The sequence below is a fragment of the Protopterus annectens genome, chromosome 4.part1, assembly GCF_019279795.1.
Source record: "Protopterus annectens isolate FY-2018-M chromosome 4.part1, PAN1.0, whole genome shotgun sequence".
NCBI lineage: Eukaryota > Metazoa > Chordata > Ceratodontiformes > Protopteridae > Protopterus > Protopterus annectens.
In genome coordinates, this window is record NC_056734.1 from 887,964,088 (window position 1) to 887,990,940 (window position 26,853).

General features: G+C 39.5%; 1 protein-coding gene across 2 annotated transcripts in view; it reads right to left on the bottom strand.

The window, feature by feature from the left end:
* Positions 1-365: 365 nt before the first annotated feature.
* Positions 366-26,853, bottom strand: part of LOC122801105 (major facilitator superfamily domain-containing protein 8-like) — a 1,359,614-nt gene continuing 1,333,126 nt past the window's right edge. For both annotated transcript variants that reach the window (XM_044070628.1, XM_044070627.1), the window contains one exon: positions 366-1,428. The gene's annotated coding sequence lies outside the window, so the exon portion shown is untranslated. The remainder of the gene's footprint in view (positions 1,429-26,853) is intronic.

Sequence of the window (26,853 nt, forward strand, 5' to 3'; positions counted from 1 at the left end):
CAAAATAGCCCATGGGATACAGTTAGGTTGCATGGCTAGGCTTATAAAGGCCCCAGTGGTTATTAACCTAGTAAATACCTATGAACCAATAACGGCTTGTACTGAGGATCTTTATGGCTGGAGAATAAAGGATGCATCACATCTAGCTTTTGGCTTTAGTCTAACATTCACTTTTATAACTGTGTGGTTAAACTTCCAAAACTTAGGCACAGTATACTATAAATAAGTATAACAGCCTTACATCAAAGTTAACAAATTGGTGATAAACAGTAAGTACTGGGGATGCTTAGTATTTAAAGTAGGGCAACACCAACAACTCTTAGTGTAAAGGTACACGGTGTGTACCAAATAACGTTTAAAAAGTGTTTCAGTTCCAAGTAGCATTCTGTTTTATTGATAGCATTTCACTGCTCCACATACAGTGTTAAAATGAATGGATGTTTGCAGACTTAACTTCAGGCATGGCATACTTAAGGACATAAGTTCAAAAGAGTATTATTTCAAATTTATCAGTAATTAGACTATATACAGTCTGCTGTGGTCATTGTTAATTCATATCATGCAAGTAGGAACTACATAATTCTTAAGAAATGCAAAGAAAAATGAGAATTGCTTACCAAGACACCATACTATGGTAAAGTAATTGATTTGGAATATGTACCACAAGTAACAGAGCAGTAGGTTTGATGATGGGCAGTAGACCCAGTGCAGTTCCAACAGTATGCCACATACTGAAATTCTGCATAATTGTGCTTTTTAGTTCCTTCTGCTTTTGTATGAACTTGCATTATGCAGTGGAATTTTTACAATAAAACTAATGAAAATGTGGTCTATAATCACCATGTTTGAACCTCACTGTGTAAAAAATAATACATGTCTTTTTGAAGTTTGTACTTATGCTACTGTACTTTAAATTCACAGAAAATGTTCCATACATTATTGTACTTTAAATTCACAGAAAATGTTTCACTTTCTGTATCTGAAAAATTCCTAGCAGCAGCAAATCATATCAGCATACATTATGTGACATACGTGCAGGATTTCTGCAGTTACCTGCCGAGTCAGCTTGAATTGTCTGCAGAAACAGTAGTGAAGTTTCACTAGCTGACTGGTCGAACCAACATTATTTACAGTTTTAATACGGAGATGTTTTCAGACAGAATAAACCCAAGCTGAGGTGCTTGAGGAAAAGAAACATATTTGTGGAACAAAAATCATCTTGTAAGATAAATATTGACAGTTTTATTTAGAGTGGTTTTTGTGCATTAACTATTGCTCAAAAAGGCACAGTGCTTGGGTTTTTAGGACTTTTTATCACACAGAATGCACACATTAGAAATGCGGATGGAACAAAGTTCTTGCACATTACTTCAAAAGTTCTTCAAAACTTAACATGAGAAGTAGCATACCAGCATCAGACTGTATCACCTGCAAAGAAGCAAAATGTCCTTGATTAAAAGGAATACAAATTAGCACCAACCAAAAACAATTAACAACATGACAAAGGAAAGAGAGAACACTGCAGTAAACCTGAATAAATGTATCAAGCTATAAAAGGGTCACACTTGGAATTTTGTTACAATTGTTATTTCAATGCTTTTTCTTGACTTCTCAGTTCTAACCAGAAATTACCATTTGCCCATCATATATGATAATCTAATACATGATTGTCAAGCACACACTAACCAAAATCATCAATGCCAACATTGCAGTTGTTCGTAACCTTCATTGCTTGTACAAGATAACTATACCATAGCAACACTATTTAATAATGATGTCCGGATACTAACTACATGATTAAAATTACCAACTTAACTGAAACTATGAAGGAATACCAACTTAACAAACTATGAAGGAATATCTGAAGGTCATACAGATCAATGCTAAAAGTCTTAACAAGAAACGCAACTTCCTGAAACCTTTCCTCTCCCTGGAGTGTGCAGATATCTGTGCGTAACAGAGATATTGTTTAAAGTCGCTGAGAGTACCCCAGCAATTCAATGTTACAATACGTTTCACACCTTTAGACCAGCTACTCCACAGGGGGGAAATAAAGGTGGAGGAGTCTTAGTCTACATTAAAACAATTTCACATCCAGACTAGTTAAAGTGTATGACCCAGAAGAACTCACACATGTGTAACTCACCATAAATAGGGTCTCATACCATATCCTTGAAACCTATAGGTCCTCCTCCATATCCCAGGAAACCCATACTACCTATGTTAGTGCACTAAAGTCCTTCACCATTCAACCCAATATGATATTCATGGGGGTATCTCAACTACACCTCTATATATTGGGAATCCTTCACCACTTCTAATACACAAGCCCACAGATTCCTATGTTTTGTTATTACCAACATCCTGGAATGGTTGGTCCATTCTCCTACCAGGGGTACAAACACCCTTGACCTTGTACTCATGATTGGCAGGGGGGGCTGATGTTCATCACCCAATGTAATATTTTTGCTCATCAGATCTGACCATAAGGCAGTATTACTTGAAATAAAAATTAAAACCAGGGATCCAGCAAAAGCAAAAACCTTTAGGAACTATTCTACGGCTAACCTTTCTTTACTAAGCAACACCTTGACTAAATTCTAAATACCAATAAATACCATAGCATACACTGAGGTATTTCCAAAATCTCTGTACATCCATTTTGATAGCTGTATAGAGCATTCTGTATCCACTCGTATTAAGAATAAGACAAACTCAAAAGACAAGCCACCTTGGAAGAATCACAATATCAATCAGTTATACAACAAAAGAAAAAAAAAACCTTGGCTAAGCATAGGAGAACAAAGCCAAACATACTAAAATCTTCCTGACAAATCTAAACAGGCAACTAAGAGGGTTAAATTAAAACTTCAAAGGCTAAATTTGAAGAAAAATAGCTTCTCAGGCAAAGGACAACCACAAAGCTTTCTACAGCTGTGTCTGTAACCTCAGAGGAAAAACACAACAACATGCAGAACTTATCCTAAATAGTATCACCCACAATGAACCAGAGGCCATTGTCAACCTTTTGGCTGACAGGTTCAGGCTCAAATTTCTCCCACCCAATATCCCAGAGTAAATAACATAAAGCACAATCCCCCAAACCATTTCTAGGGAACAGGTCATCAATGCACTTTCCAAGGCAAAAATACTACATCGATGGGCCCAGATAACATCTAGGGATGTTTATTAAATAACACAAAGCATAACCTTCCCTTGTCCACTCAAATCACTTTTCAACTAGAGATTTCAGTCAGGTTTTGTGTCTAAGGAATGGAAGATGGCTACAGTCATACCCTTGCACAAAGGAGGACCAACCACTGATCTTACCTGGGTAACTACAGGCCCATAAGTCTTACCAGCCTCGTATGTAAGGCCATGGAAAGAAATATCATCAATATGATAAATGAGGAGATAGGTAGCCATCACAGTTCAGTTTGTTAAAGGAAGGTGGACTTTTTTGAGAGGGTCAAGAAAACAATACTATGCACACAGCTTACATCGACCTGGCAAAGGCTTTTGATACAATATCTCACTCAGGCATTACAGACAAGCTCACTAATGTAGGTATAAACCATTTTATCACCCACTGCATAGCCAACTGTCTCACTTATAGGACCCAGGAGGTCAAAACAGGTGAGGCCACCTCCACCAAGAGGCCATTCACTAACGGAGTCCAACAGTGCTTGGTATTGGGCTCGCTCCTTTTTGGCATCTATTTCACTGAAATGGAAGCAACTGCTGAAGGTTAATAGTCAACTAAGTTGGCAGATTATCACAAGCTGTGGGTTAACATTGACACCCCTGCAGACACTATCATTCTTCAAGAAGGTCTCTCTCTGACTAACAAATGGTGCCAAAGCCAGGGTCTTAAACTCAATACTAAGAAATGCATAATTGTACCCTTTGGGAAGTCACCCTCCCAGCTAATTACCATGTTGATATTACTCCTCTAAGAATCAAGCAAGTGGTCAGTGATAAGGCGCACATAGACAGTAGCCTTATCTTTGACCACCATGTGGTCACAGTGGTGAAGAAATCATTTTTTGTTGTGCAACTTATAAGTAACAGCACGGCAGCTACTTCCAAAGAAGTCATTATCCCACTATACTCTGCTCTTATAAGACCCATCATAGAGTACAATGCTACCTTTGGTATGTACCTGACCAGGCATATGCAACAACTAGAGCAACCTCAGAGGTTTCTTACAAAAAGAATACAAGGTGTAACAAACTTGCCTTGTGCAGACTGCCTTAGAGCCCTTTCTCTCTACTCAGTTTCTTATATTTTGCTGTGGAGTGATCTATGCCTGGCTTAAAAGGCATCCGCATACCCCATACTTACGAATCTCCTACATATTTGTAAGTCAAAGAGTATCAGAAATACCAGGTCAATAGACCTGAATTTTGTTGGTGACTTAAACCAAACATGATGGAAAGACAGATATGTGTCTCAGAGACCACCCTCCTATGGAATAGGTTTCCCATCCATGAGAAACTGAGTTTGCCTATTATCCAGTTTAAGTGTAACCTAGACCAGTGGATGGGGAATAGGAAATTTACACAAGGCCTGGCACCCATGTCCCTTATGAACAGAAGTAGCTTATAAATATCTGGCCCTTAATGTTCTACTTGGATGCAGGACATCACTATTCTTTCTGGAAATCTTGGCTAGGCTTAGAGAGGCCCCTTGAGTCGTTAGTCTAGTAACACTCCATGAATCTGTATGCACATGCACACTTTATTATTTAATAATGATGTGCATGTGCTAACTGTACTATTTAATAATGGTGTACAGATACTAACTATACCTTTAACAATGGTGTGCAGATACCATTTACAAATAGTATGCAGATGCTAATTACACCATTTAATAATGATGTGCAGATGTTAACTGTACCTTTTGACCATGGGGAGCAGATGCTAACTGCAACATTTAATAATGATGTGCAGATGCTAACGACACTCTTTAATAACGATGTGCAAATGTTAATTATACTATTTAATAATGATGTGCACATGCTACCTATATTATTTAATACTAGTGTAGAGATGATGATGCCATTTAACTATGGGGAGCAGATACTGACTATAACATTTAATAACGGTTTACAGATGCTATTTATACTATTTAATAATGATGTGAAGTTGCTAATTATACTATTTAAAAATGGTGTATGGATGCAAACTATACATTTTAACAAAGGGGATCAGATTCTGAATACACCTTGCAGATGCAATTGATATTATTTAATAATGGTGTACAGATGCTGACTATAACTTTTAACAATGGGGAGTGAATGCTGACTACACTATTTAATAATGGTGTGCAGATGCTAACTATACCTTTAATAATGATCTGCAGATGGTACACATACTATGTTAACCATGTCTTTTAACAATGTTGCACAGATACTGATTACACCATTTAATAATGATGTGCAAATGCTAATTATACTCTATAATAATGGTGTACAGATACTGACTATAACTTTTAACAATGGGAAGTGAATGTTGACTACACTATTTAATAATGATATGCAGGTGCTAACTATACTATTTAATAATGGTGTACAGATATTAACTATACCTTTAACAATTATTTATTTATTTTACATTTGTCGACCGGGTTTGTCCAACTGAGCTAAGTAGCCTTTTTCAGTGGAGGCCCAGGAAGAAAAGCCCCACATGTTCTACAGATTATAATTTACAAAAATAAGTAAACAATCAGCAACTGGTTTACAGAAAATATTCAAAGCAAAATATACATAAAAAACAAAGATTTAGTAAAGTAAACTAATCATTATGTCTGTCAGATTTAGAATCCTACATCATTCAGAAGGACTAACGATAGTTTTGTCATCAGATGTAAAATCTTACATTATGCAGGCAAGAATTATGTAATGTGCTTAAGATAGAGAAGTTAATGTGAGACAAGGTCTAGAGAGTTAAAGAAAGTTACATAGGTTGGGAGCAGATAGAGGTGTGCAGTTAGGGTCGATAAGCTGTTTAAGGGGGGTAGGTACAGAAGCAGGTCCATTGGCTTAACAGGTATTCTTTAGTAGCTAGCGTGACTTGACTAAGTTGCTAGAATGACCTGATCTCTAGTGGGAGTTTTTTCCATGCCTTGGAAGGATTATAGCTATAGAGAATACATCCTTTCTTAGTTTTAGGTTTGTGGATTTGTATCAGCTCTAGGTTAGAGCTCCGGAGGGATCTAGCAGGTGAATAGTGGGAGATGACAGATGATAGGGTAGGACAGTAAGAAGGCTGATACAGTGGATGATCTGGAACTGAGGGAGAAGAAGCTGGTGAGGTAGTTCAAGCCAGTTAAGGTGTTTGAGTGGGATTCTTGTAAGTTTGATGTGCTGCAAATTTGGCTGTCTTGTTGTAGGTAAACTCAGGTTTGACAAGAAGTGTGGAGTTGAGCCAAGTAAGAATTTGAGAGCCATAAAATAGACTAGGTAGGAGGTAGGCATAAGAGATAGTTACTTCAACTTCACTGGTGAGAAACATTTTGTTGTGGTAGAGGAGCCCTAGTTTCTGATGAGTTTTCTTGATACAGTTGTTAATGTGTAGATCAAATTTAAGTTGGTCGTCAATGATGACACCAAGGAGTTTAGTGCTAGTTTCCACCTCAATGTGTGTGTTACTGAGGGACAGGATTGTGAAAGTGGATTGAATATGGTTGTAATTTTTAGGAAGAAAAAGCAGTAGCTTAGTTTTTTGGGGGGATTAAGGATAAGCTGGTTATCAGAGAGCCAGTTTTCTACTGAGTTAAAGGAAGTTTGTGTTGTAGGGATGAGTTCGGAGGGAGAGTCAGCAATAGTGATGACAGTAGAGTCCTCAGCTTATTGGACCAGTGATGACTGAAGACAGGAAGAATAAAAATGACTAGTGAAGATGTTGAAAAGTAGTGGACCAAGGATGGAACCCTGAGGGACACTCATTTTAATTGGGAGAGCAGGGGAGAGTGCAGATTGTCACTTCACTGCTTGAGATCCGTCAATGAGGTAGATGGAAAACTATGCAACAGTAGCAGGGGAGAAAATAAGGTTAGTTAGTTTGTGCTGAAGGAGAGGATGAGAGATGGTGTCAAAAGTGAGATCTAAGAATAGGCAGGATACAAGTTTGTTGTTATCTCTGACAAGGGCTATAGTATTAAGGAATGATAGTAGGGCATTAGTAGTACTATGCTTTGGTCTAAAGCCATGTTGAGTAGGTATAAGCAGATTTTCAGAGAGTAGGTAGTGCATAACATGTTTATGTATGCATTTTTATAGAACTTTAGAGAGAGGAGAGAGGATGGCAATTGGTCTAAAATTAGTGATGTCCGAGGAGTTACCTCCTTTATGTATTGGTAGAGTGAGGAATTGTTTCCATATGGAAGGGACTTTGGACTCTGAAATGGAGCAGTTGATTAAGATAGATACAGAGAGAACAAGAGAGTCAGCAGCTAACTGAAGGAAAAGGGAAGGAATGCTGTCAGTACAAGCTGAACAAGGTTTAAGTTTAGAAAGTAGGGATTTGATGTAGTTAGTGGGTACAGGTTTGAGGGAAAAAAAATGATGAGAGTATAGTGGGATTTGATAGAGAGTGGTTAGAAATGTTATTAGAGGTAGATGAATTGGCACTGGGGTTAAATAGTTTGGATATAGAGTCAATTAAATATGTGTTGAAGGTGGATGCAGTATCTTTGGGAGTGTTATCAGGACAAGGACTGGGGGAGCAGGGACCACCAGGATGTAGTATGTGGTTTAAGGAGTTCCAAAATGTTGGGGGATTATATTTCAAGGCTGAGGGTCTGCAGATGCTACTCATACTATGCTGACTATGTCTTTTAACAACAATGTGCAGATACCAGCTACAGCAGTTAAATATGATGTGCAGATGCTAACCATACCATTTAATAATTGTGTCCAGATGCTAACAATACCCTTTAACAATGGGGAGCAGATGCAAACTGCAACATTTAAAATGATGTGCAGATGCTATCGATACTATATAATAAAGGCCTACAAACGCTGACTATATCTTTTAAGAAATGTGCACAGATGGTAACTATACTATTTAATCATGATGTGCAGATGCTAATTATACTATTTAATAATGGTGTGCAGATGCTATCAATATTATTTAATAGTGGTGTACAGATACTGTCAAAACAGGAGACACTGCCAGCCCAGCTATCTGGAATTTTGTAAATAATTAGGTCAGTTGTAAATGTCAACACAATTCATATGCTTGTGTTGCAACTGTATTAGACCTGTATATTATGTGTATATCAAACTGCTGATACAGATGTGTGTGTGAAAAGGGTTGGTATAGTACTGAGCTTAGAGATTTGACCATAGTGTACATTGCTGGATTACAAGAGAAATGTATATAAACTATTGCAACTCTGTAAATGTATATGTTTCAACAGTGGGGACTAGCACATAGAAGGTTAACAACAGTGGGAACTAGCACATAGGAGGTTGACTTGCAAAACTTTAGAAAAAATAGTTGAAGTTAAAGTATTTTACAACTACATAATAAAACAAATGTTATCTTTCAGTTTCAGTGCAACAAGAGACATAATGTCTAGAACTAGGGAGATTTCTGCATTGTATTGCAAGTGTTTTATTGTTTTATGTCTTTCAGCAGTTGCAAATATCTGAAGGTTATGTATTTTCTCAAGGAGATGCTAAATGTTGGCAGTTTCTAGCAATGGTTGTTTTTGAGCCTGAGAACTGAAGTCAGGTGACAAAAAGTGATGTCATGCTGCAAGTATCCCAGCACTAGTATTTAATATTAATTTAAGAACTCTCTGAGAGAGTGACAATGCATTCAGTATGTGTCTTTGACCTGACAAGAACACTCACTCACCACACTTGCCTTGCCTTGTAAGTAAGGGTACATTAATTTCTTTTAGATTCAGCTATGAATATAGTGAAGTATAGCTTAGATGTTTTCTTTATTTATTTGAGACTGTCCTGCAATGTTGATTTAAATATTTCCTGTGATTTTGAACTCTGAAGTAACTGTGACTGTTTACCAAGTATTTTCTTGTGCTTTTATTGCTTATTAAATATATTTAAACCTATCATTGTGGCTGATATTGGTGAGACATATTTTAAGCTCTTAGAGTACTTGCATATCTATTTGCTGACACTGTGCAGGGCACTCTTAATAGCGTTGCTCTTGGTCAAACTACCATTTCGATTAACAGTAACATTACACAGTAAGATTGGACACCCTTTGCTAAGGGCATTAAAGTAGCTGACAAGTAGTGGATGATTGCAGTCAAAACTACCTTATAGTCTGCACAGAACGGGGCATAGCTAGTAATCCTGTGTCAGCTTTTCCCAGGTGTGTATGTGTGTGTATAAATCAAACCTCAAAGTGCGTGTGTGTGTGTGTGTGTGTGTGTGTGTGTGTGTGTGTGTGTGTGTGTGTGTGTGTGTGTGTGTGTGTGTGTGTGTGTGTGTGTGTGTGTCAGCTACTTGGGCAGGGATACAAAGCACTAGCTGGACATAGAGGGTGCTGGATGTTTTGGCTTGGCTACACAGCTGAGATCTCAACCCTATAGCTGTGCCAATGGGGATTCCTATTGGGGATCTGGAGAAAGAGGAGGAAACCAATCCCAGAATGACTGTGGTCTCTGTATTCTCTTAAGGGAAACTGCACTTCACTGTGTATGTACTTGTCATCTTCCCAGTGTGTATGTCCCCCACTGTTGCCAGTGGTGAAGATTGAGGCTCCTTGATTACTGGGCTAGTGGTGAGGCGTCACACTAACTATACCTTATAACAATGTTGTGTAGATGCTGATAATCTCATGAAATAATGATGTGCAGATGCAGATGCTATCAATACTATTTAATAATGTATAGATTCTAATTATACCTTTTAACAATAGTGTACAGATGCTGACTACACCATTTAATAATGACGTGGAGATGCTAACTATACTATTTAATAATGGTGTACAATGCCAATTATACCTTGTAACAATGCTGCTCAGATGCTAACAATATAATTTAATAGTGACATGGAGATGTTAGCTATACTATATAACAATGGTGTACAGATGGTAACTATACTATTTAATAATGGTGTACACTTTCTAATTATATCTTTTAGCAAGGTTGTGCAGATGCTAACGTCACCATTAAATAATGGCATTTTTTTCAAGGAAGCAGGCACTGTTGTACATTTGAATATAGCCTGCAGTTTGCTAATATTGTAGAACATTATTTGACATGACCTATTGTCTATATTTGTTGTTTTCTGTAAAATTATCAAGTGAGTTCTTAAAAGTAAACTGAAATATGTACCATTTAACCAGGAATGGCTGTTTGTTCAACAATCTAGGTAGATGGACTGTCAAACTATTTAAATAAATGAACAAGGGGACATTCATTTCTTTTTTGTAATCAAATTTAACTGATTTTTCAAATTTATCAAATAAAATAACATAATTATAGAATCAAAACATGGATTTCAAAAATCTATAAGCATAAATCAATATAAATTCCATTTATAACAAGAAAAAACATATACAATAAAAACTGAATTAATTCTATGTACATGTTGATAGTTACCTCACTGGTTTATGTCATAATTTTTTGCATAATTAGAGAGATCACTTATCAAGGACAATTACATCATCATGAAGATTAGTTTGTATTTTGATACAAGTTCCAAAATTATAGTCTCACATATCAAGTTGCCCAATCATCTAAACCGGCACAACAAAAATCCTACTTATAGAATCAGCAATCAATCACAGAAAAGAAGAAAAGCTGAAATACTACAAGGGTATTTAAATATAATTTTTCTGCAGAGGGTCGAGCCTGTTTGTCTCCCCCTGTGGTAGGCTACATTTCTATCAACTTTAAGACTACCCAACTTTGGAAAAGGAGAGCATTTGGAACTATGCAAAACTGACAGTTTCTTCCTGCAGTACTTCAGCTTTTATTCAGCTTCTCATTCAGTGATATCCTATTTCACCAAAACTACCTAAACATCAATGATGTACTATGACCTAAATGTTGATTATATGAAATTTACAAGTGCAGGATGTGAAACCCCTGCATGAAGTTACTGAGAGTCTTGTACCCACATTACCAAACTCTCTAAATTTGCTCCTTTTTAACTGTAATTTTCAAGAAAATGGGAAAATTACAAAATTTGTACTTGAATGATGGAACTTTATCCCATAATCCATGGATGGATAGCCTGCAGTCTGTCAGACAAAAGATAACAACAGAAGCATTTTGGTGACTGAAGGAACCAAATCATACACGTGTGACTTCAATGACTACAGCTTACTGTCAACAGGAGTTGATAAATGGTAATTCAGCTTACAGTTCGATTTAACTTATCCCCAAAGCTACCTGCCCTAATGCTGTCCTCATGAGCAGTGTTCTGTAAACATACTGGTTACTGAGGGGCCTATCTCTGCCTAGCATACAGTCTCAGCAGACCCTATCCTATCTGACCTACTGCACATTCATAAAACGTGCTTTTTGGGCAAATAATTGAGAAATGAAATCTCTAAATAATGATAGACAATTGAGTTTCCAACTTCATATCCTTCAGAAAATGTAGACTAATGCAAATCACGTTATTCGAGTAACTTTCTAAGTTTACAGGAGCAATATTTAAGATCTGTTATCATTTGTGAGCCATCATTCCCCCACTATTTCTAGATTTACCCAGATTTCATGTACTAAGAGGTTAAGAGGTATGCAATGAAATCCATTTTTACTTGTTTTCCATGCCAACTCATTTACACTTCTGTTTGTCTTGGTCTGTAATGGGAGCAATTATGAGAGATGTGTAGCTACAGTGGGACAAATGGGATAGTAGTAATCTAGTATTGCATTGTGTACAGTCTGGGATGAAGCAAGGAAGTGTTTTGCTCCAAAGGGAGCATTTATTTTGGTCTTCAACTTGGAGGGGAGATTTTATTTTTATTAGTCTACAGTTTAGAATTGAGGCAGTGCTAGGACAGGGAACTACACAAGGCAACTGACCACTGAGCTACTGTTCTCCTCTATACATCTGTTAACAACTCCTATATACAGCTGTTAACAACTCCTATATACATCTGTTAACAACTCCTATATACAGCTGTTAACAACTCCTACATTAGTTTAAAAGATTACTTAAACATTTTAAAACCACTTTTTCTGTGGATAAATTGTATTTAGATTACTTTTTGGAGCTGATAAAATGCACTGAAGTGCTTTTTACTGTGTTTTTACTGAGAAAAATAAGTTTATACCATTTTTAATTTTTGCTGGTTTGTGCTGCTTAGTTTCCCAGGAAAGAAGCACCATTTTTGGTTTGACCATGTAACAAACTGCAAGTCCCACAGTCAATCCTTCTTCCAGCTACAAGAAGAAATGTTAAACAGCTTTTGCCACAATAGCAGACTAGCAATTTGCTTCACCCATGGGTGTTTTACCCTGCTATGACCGAGGCTTGTTCCTCAGACCACTCATTTTTTCCTCGAATCCCTCTACTGTTGCCCATTCAGCCAATATGGATTGGGGTGAGAACTAATCCTTCTTTTATGCCTAAAGTGGTATCCAAGTATACTTTAAGCCCAACTATCCATCTCCCTGTGTTCTTACCTGAACTCAAAAATGGGGGAGAAAAGATACTTCAAACCTTGGATGTCCACAGACAACTCAGGTATTATCTTGACAGAACAAAATCTTTCAGAACTTCCAATCATTTTTTCATTTCTTGTGAAGGTAAGAAGGGACAACCTGTGCCAAAGAAGACTATTTCCAAATGGTTGTCAAAAACTATTCCAGCCAGGGTCTAGGCACATTCCATCAGGGCCTTGCTTTCATCTATGCCTTTTTGAAAACAGATGGACACAAAATATACTAGAAGCAGCAACTGGTCCTTTGTACATACCTCCACACATCACTACAAGCTGAATTCCTTTTTCAGCTCTAGGTCAGGCTTTGTTATGGCCATTCTCCAGGGGCTTCTGGACCCTTTGTCTTCTACATCTCAGTTGTTCTAAGTTATAGTAATCTACCTGTATAGCTTAGGCTACTGCAGTAGTTATCAGTATGAATAACATAGTACAGTTACATAACTAAACTTACCATGATGATTACAGCTGCAGTAGCCTCCCTCCATCCCCCTTGTTTTTTGGTGTCTTTTTGTGTCAGGGTGTGGACATTTGCTTTTTTTTTTGTTCTTAGCAATGTCTTCTCAGGGCTCAGTCTCCCTCTGTTAGTCGGCATGAAAGCTATTCTGAGTTTGGTGCCCAAACTTGTCTTTTTAGTCAGCTCAACTCAAGATGACTAATGATGCGGTTGTGTGGAAGGTGCCCTGAAACTTTGGAAGCTGGCCAACTGTTATATCCTATAAAACCTACATGGCTTAGGTAACTGCAGCAGTGATCATTCAAACATCTATGGTTATTGTTATTTTACTTACACAACTGTACTTTACTGATCATAGCTATTTGTGATGTTTTGAGTATACAGGGTGCAGTATACACACTTACCAGTTCTCTGGCATTACAGCAATATACTTTTCTGTTTATAAAACCTGCCACATGCTGAGTTTACACTTTTGAAATGTATTTTTCTGAGAATGTCTTGTTAGTCTGTTTTGAGTTAAAGCACAGAAAGTACAGTTATGAAAAACCTTACCATAATAGTAGATGTCCTTCTCTTCACTGTTGCAGTATTCTTAATATAAGGGATCTCCTGCCAAGGATAGTCTAACCTCTGGTCAGTATACCAAAGCCTTTAGAACTTATAGGCATTGTACATCACGGTCATGCTGCCTGTGTAAGGAGTAGGACATAAAGGTGTTGTATAAACAGAAACACACAGAATTGATTTGTCCCAGGAGGAAAATAATACCCTCAGAGACAAAAGAGAACATGTACATCCAGAAGGGAAAAGGAAGCAAGAGCCACTCAGCCAATAGGGCAACAAAAGCACAGGGACAAGAGCTAGGAAAGGTGGGGAAGGAGGAAGGGACATAATACTGCAACAGTGAAGAGAAGGACATATACTGTCATGGTAAGATTTTATACAACTATACTATGTCCTTCCATATCAATGCTGCAGCATTCTTCACTGAAGGGATAGTAGAAGAGCTAAGAAGAAGCCTAGAAAAATGAAAGTACAGAACAGCCCTCTTCAAACCCATGCAGAATAGCTCTGCTAAAATGTGCCCTGGGCTTGGAAATAATATCCAACTTGTAATGTTTCATAAAAGTATGAACAGAGGATCAAGTAGCAGCTTCAAGGAAGGAACTGGTGTCCAGACCCTTGAAAAAGGCACCAGAAGAGGCAACCACCCTAGTAGAATATGCCTTTATGGGTGAAAAAAAGACATTTGCCATAAAAAGAATAACAGAAATGGCTTTAGAAATCCAGGATGAGATGGTTTTCTTGGAAACAGCCAAACTGAAAATCTGAGGATGAAAAGAAACAAAAAGTTGCACAGACTTGTGAACTAACTTTGTTTTATCTAAATAACACATGAGCTGTCTCTGCAGATCCAAGGTGTGAAGAACATTCTCACTGGCAGACAGTGGAGAAGGGAAAAAAAGAAGGAAGGTGACTAGAATGATTATGGGACAACACATTAACCACCTTGGGCATAAAATAAGGATTAATGTGAAGAGATACCTTTTCTCTGTAAAAAAAATAAAATAAAAAAGGAATAATAGCCATGAGAACTGAAGTCCAGACACTCACTCTGCTGAATTAAGAGCCAACAGAATAACAGCCTTCCAAGTGCAATGTTGCAAGAAAGCTCTATTAGCAGGTTCAAATGAAGCCTGAGTTAATTTTTCACATACAAAATTGTGGTCCCAGGAAGATGGAATAGGCTTTCTGGCAGGTCTGATATGAAGGACACCTTTAAGAAATAGCTTGACCTCAAAGCATAAGGCCAAAGGTGGATTCAAGGGCAAAAAAGCAGAAACTGCTGAAAGGTGAGTTTTAACTGAGGAACATGCCAACCCGACATGGAGCAGATCACACAAACAGAGAACCAGAAGAACACCCACTGATAGTGGATCCTGATAGCAAGAGAGGAACCAGGCAGAAAATCTTTTTTTTTTTTTTTATTTAGAAATGTATGAATTTCTGGTATTGAGATTCTGGCCTGATGCAGAACCCAGAGCACATCCTCAGGAAAAAAAAAGAGCCTATAAGGAATCAAAACCTTATCACCCCAGTGTCATTTGATGAGTAGATAGGTAAGGATGGATAACCAATCCCTTGTCTTGTATGAGAAAATCTACCTAGTGAGGTAAATTGGGGTTATTGCCCCTGTTCAAGTGATAAAGAAGGGGAACCAATGCTGTCTGGGCCAAAAGGGAGTTACCAGCAAGACTTTGGGAGAGTCTTGTCTGATTTTGAGCAGAACTCGTGGAAGCTGTGGAAGGGGGGATAGGCATACAGAAACATTCCTTCCAATGAAAAGACAAGGAGTCCACTTTCCAAGTTAGAGGACTTGGAACGCAAACATAACAGAAAAATTTGTCTGTTCAGAGAGAAGGCAAAAAAGATCTACCTGAGGAATAACCCACCAATGGACACTGTCCATAAATATATCTCTTTGAAGCATCCATTAGTGATCCTGTGTTCTGGGCCTGCTCAGTGAGTCCGCCACATGATTGTGCTGTGAATGAATGTAAACTGCCTGAATAGTCACTTGATACTGGATAGCTACAGCCATTCTGCAAAGGAGAAAGGGCCTCTTACCCCACTGATTGTTGATGTACTACATCACAATGGCATTTCTGTGAAATTTGATGAGGCTGGGAAGGAAAAAAGAATGAAAAGCTTGCAGAGCCAGAAGCAGAGCTTTCCTCTCTTTAAGTTTAATATGATCTGACCTCTGATGAAGAGGACAGAGATTATGGACTTTTACAGGGCCATAAGAAGTCTCTCATTCCAAGTTTGAGGTGTCTCACTCCAAGTCTGAGGTGTCTGTGAACAGTTCTTGGGAAGGAACAAGAGCCTGAAAGAGAATCCCCATAATGAAAGAGAGAGAGAGATTTTTCAAATTCACCAATGAAGCTTTAGTTTGAGAGAAGGAATTAAAGGAACAGGACACTCCAAAGGGTTTCAATGTTGAAGCCACACTGATTTGAGGTACAATTGTAGTTTCCTACCATGAAGCCTGGCTTGAGGAATCATGGCAATAGTGGAGGCCATAAACCGCAGAACCCTGAGGAATTCCTTAGCTGTGAGAGAGAACAGAGAAAAGAGGGACTGAGAAAAAAGGTTGCCAGACAAAACCTTGGGAGCAAGATGAGAAGCCAACATGGGAATAGTCTGTAGCTTACAGCCCAGAAAAATATGATTCTGTCAGGGCATCAGAAATTATTGAGATTTATGGTGAACCCCAAACTTTGCAAGAGAAAAGTGATAAAGTAGAGATCCTGCAACAAACTGCTGGGATAAGGAGCCTGAATGAGTAGGTCATCCAGAGAGGGGAAAATCTGAATCTCTGAAAGCCTGAAAAAAAAAAAAAAAAAACCAATGACAGGAGCGAGGCATTTGGAGAAAATGAAAATGAGAAGAAGAAACAAAGAAATGAAAACAGTTTTCTGAACAAAGGTTGAATGGGATGTTAAGGTATGCATCCTTGAGGTTCAAAAAACCAAGAAAGCTTAGGGAAGAAGAGAAAATAAGGTCTGAAGAGACAGCATCTAGAAAGAAGGGGCCTTGAGAAAGGTATTGAGTAGAGAAAAATCCAAAATTGGTTTCCAGTTACCCAACTTCCAGGTAACGAAAAGGTTACTGGAGTAAAATCCCTTTCCCATTCAGGAGGATGATACAGGCTGAATGGTGCCCTGATCAAAAAGGGACAGCAAAACCTCTGGAAAAAGAGGAAGGTGCTCTAGAGAAGGTTGTAGAATGCCTGAAATTGAGGGAAGGGATTTGTAAACTATAAAATACCCATGACAAATGATAGACAGCATCCAGGGGTCTGAAATGGCCTGATTCCAGTTTGTTAGGGACAGAGAAAGGTAGAGAGACAAGGGAACTTGGCCAATTGTCAAATGGAGACAGGCTTGCCCTGAAAAGAAGGTTCCTGAGATGAAAGAGTCTGAGTGGATTTAGCAGGGAGAATATGTCTAGATGCCTTCTTATCCTTTGGGTGGGGTGAGTCTGCCTGTGGTTAAAGGTGGATTTAGAAGGGTAATTCCTCTGGAATTTGGGGATGGGAAAGAAAAAAAGTTGTGAGTTCCTGCAAGGCCTTACTTTTATCCTGGACGGACTTAAACAGGTCAGCAGCAGCTATCTCAAAATGATTTTTGTTATCCATAGGGACATCCAAAAATTTGGCTTTAATATCATCAGGTAAAGGTGCAGACATAGTCAAGAATAATGCCATATCACAGAAAGAAAAGCAGCAGCCCCGGAAGAGGCATCAGCTGCATTATAGCTGCATTTTATGCAGTGACTGGTGACCTGAGAAGTGGACCCAAGCAGGGAAACAGCTGAAGTCTTCCCAACAGAATCAGGAAGATTAGAGACCACCGAAGCTTCCTGAGAAAAAAAAAGAGCCAAAACATACCTGGTCATGTGTGTTTTGTGATTAATAGCCCCAAAAGACAAGGTGAAAGCAGTATATACTTTCTTACCCAACCTTTCCACAGCTTGACTGGCTTTATCTAAAGGAAGGAGCTTAATACATGGCAAAAGCTAGAATTTATTTCTTTAAACATTTGTTTACTAGGAAGTCTGACAGGGACAGAGCCCATTGTCAGTGGAGGCCCAGGGAGAAATGCTCCAGATGCATGTCTTTGGAATGTAAGAGGAAACTGGAGCACCCAGAGGAAACCTATGCAAAAACAGGGAGGGCATGCAGACTCCACACAGAAGGTACCCCAGCAGAGAATCGAACCAGAGAACCTCTTGCTATGAGGCAACAATACTAACTGCTGCACCACTGCATTGCCCAATGCAACTGGCAGTGGTGGGATATGAACCCATGCCTCCAAAGAGACTGGAGTCTAAATTCAGCACCTTAGACTGCTCAACCACACTACCATTTCTTAAAAGTGGTATTAGAGGAAACTGAAACCACTAAAGGATCAGCAGAAGGGCACTTATATAAAAATTTGCAAACCTCCTGAACATTGAAGAATCTATCAGGTTTCTTAAGAGCTGGGTCTTGAGAATCAGGATCCACACAGGTAGGAGAAAATGTGTGTCCAAAAGGGCTGCCAAAACAGGAGGAACATCAAATGCCTTAGGAGACTCCATTTGTAAAAGCTCATAATTCCTTTTTTCCTGAATGTCAGATATCTGGGAGCAATCTGATCTGAAGTACACCATCATACAAGTAATATTAGCCTCAAAAGCTAATTCTTCCTAAGGGAAGTCTTTACTCAAAGAATCCTCTTCCACTGAACCATACACTAGAGAGAAAGAATCTGAGAGTAGTAAGCTAAGGATTCCTCACCAGAGTTCAAGTCCTCATTTGAGAAATCAAATTCCCTAGGCCCCTTAACATGAGTGGAAGATGAGGGAGAAGCAGGGATGACAACCATTGAGGGGGCTTCAAGGTTATCTGATTAAAATACTCTCTTTAACATTGGGGATCTTTAATGACAAGGGTAATAAGTTCAGTGTTTTGATTTTTCTTGAGTGGCATGTCCATCCGAAGGACTCTTGGTGGTTCAGACTCTTCATAAGATTTAATAACCATATGAGGAATCTGTGGTCTCACTAAAATCTAAGTCACCCCTCGGTCCCTCAGAAATAATCAGTTAAGGCTCCCCCTCAAATTCCAGAACAGACATTGAAAAAACCTCCGAGGATGTATGAGAATTTAGTTCTGTGCTGGCCTCTGATGGGGTTGCAGCAGAGGAATCTGAGTCAAGAACTAGATGGTCTTCAGGGCTTTCACTAGCTTCTAGAGAGACATCTGGGGAAGGCTGGACAGTAACCAGATCAGGCATAATCTTTTTGGCCTCCTCCTGATCCTCTGGATGTTTGGATTCTACCACAGCACCCTTAGCCAACAGCTTACGTCACTGGTTCTCAAGGTATATGGATAAGGGCCTTAGGGACAAATGTTTGACAGATGAAGCACTGCATAGGAAGCACCTAAGCAAAAAAAAAAATACTGATCATGATGGTCTTTATGGGTAATCTGTTTCCCACACTGACATTTTCCCTTCTTGAATGATGTGAATACAAAAGTACATTACAATAATGAAAAAAGATAAAGAAACCCCCAAGGGGGCAATTATGTGAAGATGGCTTGATAATCAGCGCAGCAGAAGGGCATTCAGTCCGACATTTAATAATGTTATTTGGACTGGTAGCAAAGAAGTTCTTAGTGTTTGAGTCTGTATATCATCTTTATACCCTACACCTTACAAGGGGAGAACATGTGTGACATATGGTGCATATAAGACACGAAGGCTTTGGTATACTGGCCGGACATTGGGCTATTGTAGGCATGAAATCCCTTTATGTTAAGAATACTGCAACAGTGATATGGAGGGACATCTAACAATATGCATTATTATCAAACTTCTTATGTAGTCCAGTATTTGACTCGTAAAACCTCCATTTGCTTACTGTGTGATTCTGAGAAAGTCTCTTATACAGACATTTCCAGGCTGTCCCTAAAAAGGTGCACTTATGTCCTGGTTAACAAATAAATTAAAATAAAAAAAATGCTTAGTTAGTACAATATTCTGTGTTTTACATACATGGACGTTATGTACTTCAAATAGTGATAGATCTGTGTTGTCTCATTTTTGTCTGGTTTAATGCTTGTTACCTTCTCTTCTAGAGCTGTGGACCTGACACTGACTCCTCCTCTACCCTAAAATTGAGTTTACTGATTTTACCTAAATTATAGATCTCCTCCTATAACTGCAGAAACCTGTACATGTCCCAGCTGATATGTATGAATATGTATGACACTATGAATCAAGGGACATTTTTGAGTTGATAGGTCTTAGGAGAGGTCTGTCCGACAACCAGAAGCCATCAGTGACAATACTGGAAGGGGGAAGGAGGGAGGGATGTGGAAATTATATAACTTTTCATATCTGATGTTGTCTATTTTGTCCAATTTAATTTTTGGGACAGATTCCCAAGCTGCAAAAAGACATCTGGAGTGCACATCCAACTTGTAATGAGATACAAAATTATGAACCTTTGACCATGTTGCTGCTACACAAATGTCATCTATGGGAACTCCTTCATGAATGCCACAGAAGTAACTATTGCTCTTGTGGAATAGTCTGTTGGTTGTGTGTGTTTAGGATAAACCCCGGTCATTATAAACAAAAGAAATGCGTCCAAATGCCATTTAGAAATTATGACTTTTGATATATTTCTACCAATTTTACTTTAGAGAAGAATACAACCAGTAGATCTGATTTTCTTATATCCTTGGTACAGAGAGTAAGTAGAATCTGAGCTGTCTGTGAACATCTAGTTTGTTTAGCAAATATCTCCCTTTGTTTGTCAACCTGGGAAAAAAAGACTATCAAATCAATAGATTGATTCAAATTTGCTTTGGATGTGCCTTTATGGAAAATGAGATACAGTGGTTTGCATAACAGTGCGTGTTATTCAGAAATATGTGTACCCGGATGAAATTACAACCAGAAAAATTGTCTTCCAAGAGAGATACTTGACATCTACTAAGGCTGCCAGTTCAAAGGGTTTTGTGTTAAGGCTTGAAGCATGACAGTGATCTTCCATGGGGGAAATGGATCCTTAATGACGGTCATAGCAGGAAAGCTCTCATGAATTTGAAGTGAGGCAATAGAGGAGGCATTATGTCCTATGTGAAAAATTGAAATGGCAGCTATTTGCATTTTGATAGTTCAAAAAACTAGACCCTTTCTGAAAAAGTTCTGACAGAAATTCCAAGATCGATAGGAGACAAGCAGGGAAAGGATCAGTCCTCTTGAAGAAGCCCAAATAGAAAATATTTTCCATTTGCTTTGATAAATCTCTTTTGTCGACTGATTTTATGAGGAAGAAATAATGTGAGCCACCAATGAGAAAAACCTTGCACCTCTGGTTACTGTAAAAACTGGAGTAACCATGTTATCAGATTAGGTCTTGCATATCTGGTAGAAGCAACCCAGATGGGTGACTCAGAAGAACCAGGCTGGGATCCAAAACCCAAAGTGGGTGTATTAAATGTGGCAAAAGGAAGGTGAAACCAAACCTGCCAGGATCAGAAAGGTGCAATGAGGATCATTCTGGTCTTGCATTTTGTGGCTTTATGAATGAATGAATTAATTAATTTTGTCAAGAGTGGCATCGGGGAAAGGCACAGAGGAGACCCGGGGTCCAGTTGTGGATAAGAGAAAGATGGCTTTTTGGTTGATTTATTGTGATCCCCAGTAGATCTGTAAAATGGAGAAGTAGTGCCTGTTGCTGTACCATGGTTCTTTGGAAGTAGCAGTTAGGAGTCAACTGTCTAAATACAAGAAGAATAAGATCTCTTGCAGCCATGGATGAGCGGCTACCACTGCCATAACCTTCATGAACACGTGTGTGGGGGGGGCTCTGATGATACCAATAGGCAGTGCTCTGAAATGATAATGAACCAAAATTTCCTGGATTGCCTCTGTATCATCATATGACAGTAGGTATCCTGGAAATCTATAGAGTACATCCAATTATCCCTTCTCAACAGGGGTAACATGGACTGTACCATAACTGTCTGGAATTTTGTCTCACAAATTGAATAAGATGCCTGAGGTCCCCTGTCTTCTTTGGAACTAAAAATAAACTGGAATCTGGATCCTATATGGTTTGGGAAGACCTTTTGAATGACTTTTTTTAGCATCTTTGAAATCTCTGTTGATACAGATTCCAATTGACTGGGTGGAACATCTGGAACCTTTAAGTTCTTTTTTGGAGAGTACAAAAAGGGAATGGTACAGCCTCTGCTGATAACCTTTAGCACCCAGAAATCAAATGCAATGTTCAGCCAGGCTTGTGGGTGTAAGTTTAAGCAGCATCCAACTGCCTCCAGACTGCGGCAGTTGGGTAACCTTTTAGGAGTGCTGATAGGGCTTCTCAATGAAAAACCATGAAAACTTGATTATGTGGATTGCCTCTGCCCCCGGGGCAATGTCCATTTGAGTTACCTCCTCCTCTACCTTGGGTTGGGGGGCTATCTCCAGGAGTGTTATACATTCATAAATTCATAGAATGTTACTAGGCTAATGACCCAAGGGGCCTTGCTAAGCCAAGACAAATTTTCCTGGAAGAAAACTGATGTCCTGCAGTGAAATAGGACACTGAGTGCCAGGCATTTTAAGCTACCTATGTCCATGAGGGCCATGGGTGCGAGGTCTGGTGTAAATTTCTTACTCCATATCTACTGGTCTAGGTTGTGCTTAAACTGGGTAATAGATGAACTCAGCTTCACATGGATGGGAAGCCTTTTCCATAGGATGGGCAGTCTCTGGGATGCATATCATCCCTGATCAGCATTAGTAAGAAATTGAGGGCCCTCATCAAGTCAACTAAAGCTAATTTTGAAAAGAAAATTGTCAAGGATAATCATAAGGCCTTCTATGGCTACTTCGAAAACCTAAATGGCAATGCTCAGGTCTGTTCTGAGCTAGTACAAAATGGAAAAAAATGCACTGACCCTTCTGACATTGCCAACATCTTGGCTGACAGGTTCAGTGCAAATTTCCCCCACCACCTACAGGGCCTATTGCACAAGTCCAATTATTACTGATACATTGGTTAACAAGGCTCTATCTAAAGCTAAAAACACTGCCTCCATGGGACCAGATGGTGTCCCAGGCTGTGTCATATGTGAGCTCCAAAAGGAATTAACCCCGCATCTTAATACCTGGTTCAATCTCAGCCTCTCCACAGGATATGTGCCCAGAGAATGGCACACGGCAACGGTGGTCCCACTACACAAGGGTGGGACCACAACTGACCCTGGGAAATACCAACCAATAAGCCTGACCAGTCTGATCTATAAGGCTATGGAGCGAATCATTATGGAACTCATAAATGGAGAGATTGGGAACCTCCAGTCGCTGGACCCCACATAGTTCGGCTTCGTCAAGGGCAGATCATGCCTCCTGAACCTGGTGGATTTCTTTGAGACAGTTACTCAGGTTATAGATAAGGGAAAGGAGGTACACACAGCTTACCTTGACCTTGTTAAAGCATTTGACACCATTCCCCATTCAGGTATTATTGATAAGCTCACGAGCCTGGGCATAAACCCTTACATCACAAGATGGATCGCAAACTGGCTCTCAGACAGATTCCATAAAGTAAGAGTAGCGGGATCTATCATCCAAATCCAGACCAGTAATGGGTGGTGTACCTCAGGGCTCTGTCCTGGGGCCCCTCCTGTTTGGCATATACTTCTCAGAAGTACAGGCAAGCACAGAAGGGCTGTGGCTGACTAAGTTTGCAGATGACTGCAAACTGGGTGCTATAATAGAGTCTCCGGCTAACATGGAGATCCTCCAAAAGGGCCTAAATGAGACTGATGCATGGTGTCAAAGCCATGGTCTCAAGCTAAGTGCAAAAAATGTGTAGTAATCCCCTTTGGAAAAAACAGCGTACCCGCAAACTACAACATAGGAGGTAATCATCTGAAATCTAAAGAAGAAATAAGGGATCTAGGGACCCGAGTAGATAGCCAGCTTTCATTTGATAACCATGTTGCCAAAGTGGTTAGAAAATCCTTCTATGTGACCCATCTGATCATGAAAGGGTTCACATCAAGATCTAAGGATGTAATGGTGCCCCTCTACTCTTCCCTCATCAGACCCGTTATTGAGTACAATGCACCAATTGGAATGTACCTGGATAGACATCTCCAGCAGCTGGAGAGACCACAGAGGTACCTAACCAAGAGAATTGCTGGCCTCAAACAGTTGCCCTATGCAGCATGATTGAAAAAGCTAAGACTGTTCTCTGTTGCATACCGCTTCGTCAGAGGTGATCTCTGTCTAACGTACAGAGCCATGTCCAATCCAGAATTGTTGAACATGCTCCATCTTAGCAAAATCAAATCTACTTGAGCTACACGCTCTAGGGATATAAACCTCAACACAACAATGAATAGAACATGCTGGAGGGATAGATTCCCTTCGCAGAGACTTCCCTTACTATGGAACAGGGTCCCAATCTACATAAGACAGAGCCCCTCACTAGCACTCTTCAAGAAGAACCTTGATGAGTGGATGGGTAACAAAGTTCACATCAGGGATCACACCAACAGCACTACTAGATAGGGGCCAAGGGTACTAGCTGCTAGTACAAGGGTCTAGGGAACTACTAAAGGGGTGGTGAATACTGCACAACGTGGCTGGGCTAATATATGCCTTCAGCCAGATAGCTCATTACCAACCTATGAACCTATATCTGTCTCTTCAGCATGTTCTTTTTAAGTCACAGACAAAATTCAGGTCCACAGACCTTCAGATCTTCTATTTATAGTACTTTTTGACTTATGAATATGTAGGAGATTCATAAGTGTGGGATTTGAGTATGCCTTGTAAGCCAGGCATAGATCATCCCTCGGCAATTTATATTAGACCGAATAGATGAAAAGGGCTTTAAGGTGCTGTGCGTAAGGCAGGTTTGTTATGCCTTGTATTCTTTTTGCAAGGAACCTTTGAGGTTGCTCTGCTGCATATGCCTGGTCATGTACATACAAAAGGAAGCATTGTACTTTATGACTGGTCTGATAAGGGTGGAGTACAGTGGTATAATGACCTCTTTGTACCTAGATGCCATTTGCTTATAAGTTGTGCAGCATAAAAACATTTCTTAATCAATGTGGACACATGATGGTTGAAGCTAAGGCTACTGTCTACATGAGAACCAGGATCCAAAACCACTGGGTCAACTCTTAGGGATGTATTATCAACATGGTAATTAGCTGGGGTGGTTGATTTCTCTAAAGAGTACAGTTATGCTTTTCTTAGCACTGAGTTTAAGACCATGGCTTTGGCACCAGACATAGACCTTCTTGACAAATGCTAAGTCAGCCATAAACCTTCAGCATTTGCTTCCATTTCAGAGAAATACATGCCAAAAAGGAGTGGGCCCAATAACAAGCCTTGAGGGGACTCCACTAGTGACTGACCGCTTGATGGAGGTGGCCTCCCTATTTTGACCTCCTGGGTCCTGTCAGTAAGCCAGTTGGCTATCCAGTGGGTGATATAAGGGTTTATACCAAAATTAGTGAGTTTGTCTACAATGCCCGAGTGGGGTACTGTATCGAAAGCCTTGGCAGGTAGAGCTAAGTTGTGTGCAGTCTTACCATCATCCAATGCTCTGGTGATCCTCTCAAAAAAATCCATCAGATTTAATGGACATGACATTACTTTAACAAAGACAAACTGTGATGGGTCCAGCAGTTTCAGGTTACTTATGTCCTCATTTATCATGTTCATCATGATTTTTCCATGGTCTTACATATGAGGCTGGTAAGACTTATGGGCCTGAAGTTCCCCAAGCAGTAGTTGGACCTTCTTTGTGCAGGGGAATGACTGTAGCCATCTGTCGTTCCTTGAGCACAAAACCTGACTGAAGGCTCCATTTGAAAAGTGATTCAAGTGGACCAGAGAGGTTATGTTTCATGCTATTTATTAATCAACCCAGGATGTTATCAGTGCCCATCGATGCAGTGTTTTTGGCCTTCAAAAGTGCATTAATGACCTGTTCTCTAGTAATGGATTGGAGGATTGTGTTATGTGGTATTTCTTTTGGACTATCAGTGGGGGGGACAAATTTGAGCTGAACCTGTCAGCCAAAAGGTTGGCAATGGCCTCCAGTTCAGTATCGGTGATGCCATTTACAATATATTCTGTGCAGTGTTGTGTATTTCCTGTGAGATTATGGACATAGCTGTAGAAAACTTTGTGGGTGTCCTCTGCTGACTAGCTATTTTTTTTTCTTACTGGTCAAGAGGTTTTTAGTATGTGTGGCTTTGTTCCTCCTATGCTTGGCCGAGATTTTTTACTTTTGTTGTATAACCAATTTATAGTGTGATTCCACCAGTGTGGCTTGCCTTTTGAGTTTGTCTTATTTTTAATACAAGGGGGCACAGCTCAATCTATCAGTGAATTCTGTGGTGTTTCCTGACTTTGGGGCGCTTGGAATTTAGCCAAGATGTTGATTAGTAGAGACAGGTTAGCCTTGCAATAGTTTCTAAAGGATTCTGGTTTTGCTAGATCCCCAGATTTAATTTTTATTTCAAGTAATATTGCCTTATAGTCAGATCTGATGAGCAAAGATATTACATATGAGGAACAGTGGCCCTCCCCTCATGTTTGAGAGTACAAGGTCAAGGATGACTGCCACCCAGCTAAGAGATTGGATCAGTTGTTTCAGGATGCTGGTATTAAAGTTTAGGAATCACTGGGCTTGTGCATTAAAAGTGGTGTAGGATTTCCAAGCTATAGAGGGGTAGTTGAGAACCCCCATGAATATCGTACTGAGTTGAATGGTGAGGTACTTTAGTACATTGAGATAGCTAGTATGGGTTTCCTGTGACATGAAGGGGGACCTAAATGTTGCAAGGATATGGTACGGCACCCTGTTTATGGTGAGTTACACATGTAAGAGTTCCAGTGGGTTATACACTTTAACTAGTCTGGATGTGAGATTAATCTTAATATAGACTAACACTCCACCACCTTTAGTTCACTCCTGTGCAGTGTGAAAGGCATTATAACCTTGCATTAAACCATGTCTCCATTACTACACAGATGTCTACAGTCTCAAAGACAGGTAGGCTTGCAGGGAGTGGAGTTTCTTGTTAAGACATCCTGCATTCAACAGCACCATATTCCTTCATAAGTTCAGTTAAGTTGG